Here is a 6000-nt window from a genome sequence, read left to right on the forward strand (position 1 = left end):
AATTGCCAACTTACAAATAAACAAATCAAAATAAATAAAAAAATAAAACATTATATTAACCTGAAAACCATTCCAACTTAGTGATTACCATCACTACGTTGATTGCATTGCTCAATGTGTAGGAATTAGGAAAATTTCGGAGCGTTAAATGCTTCCAAATCAATTGTTGTAAAGTGTGATGGTGGCTGGTAATAAGAAATAGGCGTGGCAGCATGTAGAACTGTTGTAGCCGCATCGTATTCTTCGTTGTCTTCTGCTTCTAGTGGCATGTCAAAGTCTTTTGGTTCTTCATAGAAGGGGCCAAACTTATCACCATTGGGGCCAGGTTCCTTTACCGGTTCTTCGTCAGAATGATCCCCCTCAAAGCGGAATAGTTCATCATCGTTTAAATCAAAGTTAGTCGTTGTTGCAGGTGTTTGTAGATCACGAGACTGCTCATAAGACCGCTCATGAACCGGTTCCTCAAAATCAAAGTCACGTACACCAGTAAAAGAATGTATCCCCATATGTGTTGAGACGTTATCCGCAGAAGAAATATATGTTGAATATCGTCCAGATGAGAAATCATCGAACGAGTTAAACGTTTCATGGTATGACCACTGACTGGCGTGTTGAGAATATGATGCAGACTCATGCATATTGTATGGATTACACGTGGATTATTGCATTGGTGCCATGTTTAAGTCAAACTCGAATCTAGCAACACAAGAATGTCTTGGCATCAAAGACAATGATGCATCCATATCGTTCTATGTACCATGTGTGCTTAATAAATTGAAGTCGTTTATCAAATTTATCGTTTAACTGTGAACAGTTGGATCAAAGTCGAACTATGTTTGTCTCTAACTTGGTACACTGGTACCATCATCAGCATCAGAAAATAATGCAAACAACTCAATCGGCCCTCCAAATGAATATTGCAAATGGTTGTCAACCATCAACTGCGCATCATCATTGTCCTTAACGGTGTATATCATGTACTTTAATGGTTTTAACGACGTCAGTAGTCAATACTTAAGGGGTAAAAATTTTGTACCGCAAACATGTGGAACATTTTTCTTCACTTCCTTCATCAACTTATTATACATTAACTTCCTTGGTAGATTTATGATCATAGTATGTGCGGACTGAAACATGAAGTCAAGAGATGCATCACCGATCATTTCGTCATCACAATATACCAAAGCAGTAAGGCTTTATCTACTCGACAATTATTGAGTTGCTGTCATTAACTTCTTTTGCATTGCTTTTATTGGGAGGAACCTCACAGGTTGTAAGCTGTGATGTTATGTGGAGGTGACTGTTGATATCGTGTGTTGTAGGGTGCAAGATTTTTCAGTACCTCGCAGTTTGCAAGGCGCGAGATTACGGTCAAAAAATTGATACCAACTTTTACCTTATAAATTTCAAAATATATTGTAATTATAATATTATTAATTATTTATTATATTTAATATATTATACATATAATTTTCATTATTTCAAAAAAAATTATAATTATTATTTATAAAATATTTATTTTAATTATTATGTTTATTTATTATTAATTTCAATTTGAAAGATCCTCGCGCTTTGTAGGTCGCGAGGTTTCTCATAAATATCGGGATAATTTGATTCTCAGGTTACCTCGCGTTTTTCAATGCGCGATGTTATTTTATTCAATTCTTTTATTGGCTTATCTAGAAAGTCCGCCCACGTCGAACGTATTTCACGTGTTGGAAGGTACGAGGATTTAACACGCTATTTACAAGACGCGAGATCTTTTTATTAGGACGCTTTTGAGGTTATTCTTCCAAATAATTTATGGAGGATTATATTTCTTTAAATAATTATTTATTTTATATTTTTAATATAAAATTGCGTGATACTTCTCCGTGTAAAACTTTACTTATTTAGCATTACATCGTTTAATTTTAAATAATAAAATATAATTACGATATTAAATTTAAATATATATAACCGCTAGTCTTAATCTTGAGGTGAAATAGCATAAAACCTTATTTTATCTGAAATAAGGAGTGTGTAAAATTTATTTCAATTAAAAAAATTATTTCAATTAAAAAAATAACTCGATTTCAATTGTAGATATTAACTTAATCAAAAAAATTCAAATAAATTGAAATGATAAAATATAACTCATAAATTCGATTAATTTAAAACTTTTAACTTCATTCAACTTAATTTGATCGAGTACTACTATGAAATATTTATGTAATTTTAATTTTTTTTTATAATTTAATCTTTAATTTTATATTTTATATATTTGATCTTTTACTATTTTTTTGTAAATTATTTATCCTTATTAATTACTTACTCTTTTATGATCTTATCAATATTTTATTTTGAAATATATTATTTAAAAAATAAAATATAAATATATTTTATAATTAGTTTATATATTTTAAAAAATTTAGAGAGAATTACTGATTAATATAGCCAAATCTACTTTAAATTATGCATATATTTTTAAAATTGTAAATCTGTGTCATATTTTTCTTTATTAATTTAATAAAACTAATTATTATATCTCTCAATATCAAATCTCAACCTATATATAATATATAATTACATTTCCTGTTCTCAAATAAAATAACATGTATATCATATAACAAAGTAAGCGAACGGTCCAAACCTAACAAAGAGCATGTTCCAAAGCGAATAATGAAAAGAGAAAATCGCCTCAGTGACCAAAAAAAAGTTATAATATACGATTTTAACCAACTTTTTTTGGATTTGCCAAAATGACCAACAAATTCGCAACGCGAAATAAAAATCGCAACGCGATCCCCAGAATCGCAAATCAGTTTCCAAATTCGCAACGCGATTCTTGAAAATCGCGATGCGATAGTACAAATTCGCATTGCGATTTTCCATAATCGCAACGCGAATATGAAAATCGCAACGCGAACACATAAATCGCAACGCGTATCCGTAAATCGCAACGTGTATCCGTAAATCGCAACGCGTATGGGTAAATCGCAATGCGTATCCGTATATCGCAACGCGTATCCGTAAATCGCAACGCGTATCCGTAAACCGCAACGTGTATCCGTAAATCGCAACGCGTATCCGTAAATCGCAATGCGTATCCGTAAATCGCAACGCGTATCCGTAAATCGCAACGATAATCCGTAAATCGCAACGCGTATCCGTAAATCGCAACGATAATCCGTAAATCGCAACGAGAATCTGTAAATCGCAACGATAATCCGTAAATCGCAACGAGAATCTGTAAATCACAACACTGAAATTTTGGGTATATAACACTGAAATCATAAACTAAATCCCTAAATCGCAACTCATTCCATCTCCATCTATCACTCTCTCCGGCGACATCCGTTCCTATATCCAACGACATCCTTCCCAATCCGGCAACAGGTTTTAGTTTCGCAGCTCGTCTGTTTAGTAAATTAATTTACAACCATGAAATCATCTAATGTTGATCATGTTTGGATAGATTTGTGTTTTGGAGGGTCATGGGATAATGTTCATGGTGTTTTACAATATATGCCTTTACCCATGAATCTTCAACTAAAATTGTCTTTACAAAAGTTAACTTATGAAACTCTAATGCTACGTGTTTCAAATAAATTGAATTTAGAGCCCCTAAGTGGATTTAAGCTATCTTATCAGAGAAATGGTAAAGTTTATTTGTTAACCGACAATGAAGATGTTGAACGATTCATTGCTTACATTAGTGTTTCACAAGATGATGTTACATTGTATGTTGTTGAACCTAGAAGTAGTATTGTTGGGTCAGTAGCGGGTAGTAATCAACTAAGTTTTTCTCAAAACCCACAACCTTTCTCTAATCCAAATCCCAATCAACTTTCAGCACCAAATTCCGGTTTTCGTATTGACCAGTTAGACGATGATGAGCCAACAGAAAAAATTGTGAGTACTAGTCAGTATTCGAAATTTGGTCTTGGTCAATATCCGGACTTTGATATTGGTCAATACACGGATTTTGATGATGTTTCAGAAGAAGAAACAGACCATGCGTGTAATGATATTGATATTGGTCAATACCCGAATTTTGATGATGAAACAGCCGTTGCCGAAGAATGTAATGTTGATGATAATGAGGAGGAAGTTACGACTGTGAATGAACATGTTGAACATCCATTCTGTAATTCATATAATCCTGAAGAAGAAAAAGAAGAAGAAAAAGTCCCCGAAGAAAAGAAAATGCCACGGGCGTATAACTGGAATATGCCAGAATTACTTCAGATACCGGAAGAAGAGTTGATAAAGAAAACAGTTGATTGTTACACAAAAGTTATTCGTATCAAGAAAGATGATTGTTTTGATACAAAGGAAGACTTGAAGATAGCTTTATATACGAAATGTGTGGAAGATGGCTATCAACTAAAAGTTAACAAATCAAGCAAAGATCGTTTCGAAACAAGGTGTATGATTGACAAAAACTGTACGTGGCGTATGATTGCAAAGAGAATAAAAGATTGCAAAATGTTTCAAGTTAGGACTTTTATTGATAAACATACATGTTCAAGAACCCAAGTTTTTCCTCACCATAGACAGGCAAACAAAAAGGTGTTGGGTGGTTTTCTGGCTGAGTTAATGTTTTTGAATGGCAGGGTATATCGGGGACATGAAATTATGACTGACATGAATGCTCGGTTCAAGATTAGTATATCATATTCTCAAGCTTGGAGAGCCAAATGTTATGCCTTGGAATTGTTGAGGGGGTCGCCAGAAGCATCGTTTGCCCAACTGCCGGCTTATTGTCACAATTTAAAGCTGAAAAACCTGGGTCGGTAACTCATATCAAAACAGATAGAGATGGACGCTTTGAGTTGCTGTTTATCGCCATTGGTGCTACGGTTAGTAAATCAATATAATTTTGTTGACTCATTTTTGTTAGTTACATGCATTTCACATTTAAATGATTATATTTCTTGTGTATATTATTTTGTAGATTCGTTCGTTTATTACTTGCATGCGCCCAGTTATTATAGTTGACGGAGCACATTTGAAAGGTCGATACCTTGGAGTAAACTTATTAGCAGTAGCCATGGATGCTAACAATGGGATATTGCCAATAGCTTACGGGGTTGGCAAATCTGAAACCTCTGATTCATGGACATGGTTTATGGGGCATCTTAGGGATTGCATAGGTCCTATTAGCAATCTGACAATCATATCCGATAGGGCAAACTCAATTGACAACGCTGTTAGAAGGTGTTTCCCAGATGCTTTTTATGGACTTTGTGGTGTTCATTTGTATAGAAATCTAAAATCAAGGTCTGCTGGTATAAAAAAGCACAAATGGACATACTGGAAGGCTGTAAAAGCTTATCGGGAAGTGGATTTCAATAAGCATATAAATTGTTTAAGACGTGTTTTGCCTCAGTGTGCTCAAACACTAGAAGATGTCGGGTTTGAAAGATGGTCAAGAGTACATCAACTTGGAGCAAGATATGGTTTCATGACGTCTAATAGTGCAGAATCAATCAACGCTCTAAGTCGTCATTCCCGGAAATTACCCATTACTATGTTAATGGAGTTTTTTCGAGCCTCTATTCAACAGTGGTACTACAAGAAAAGAAACCATGCAGGTATTATTTCTTTGAATTCGTAACTTATCATATTTATATATTTTACTAAGTATTGTTTATTTAAATTTACAGGAACATTGGAACATCGTGTTACACCATGGACTGAAAAAAAGATAACGAAACGTGTTGTGAAGTCAACGTCATGGAGAGTTGAACCATGTTCAAACACTTTGTTTCAAGTACTGGATAATAACTTAAATGGGCTAGTCGATCTAAATGCAAAGACGTGTAGTTGTATGAAATGGCAAACATCTGGTTATCCGTGTGGCCATGTTATAAAAGTTGCTCTTCATTTAAACCAAGATGATTCAAGCGCATACGCTATGGATTGCTACACTACAGAAGTTTATCGACAGACTTATGCCGAGATTGTCTACCCTATTCCACATCCTTCTGAGTGGGACATACCAGATGACTTACA

This window comes from Hibiscus syriacus, unplaced genomic scaffold (genome assembly GCF_006381635.1).
Source record: "Hibiscus syriacus cultivar Baekdansim isolate YM2019G1 unplaced genomic scaffold, ASM638163v2 tig00111105_pilon, whole genome shotgun sequence".
Lineage (NCBI taxonomy): Eukaryota > Viridiplantae > Streptophyta > Magnoliopsida > Malvales > Malvaceae > Hibiscus > Hibiscus syriacus.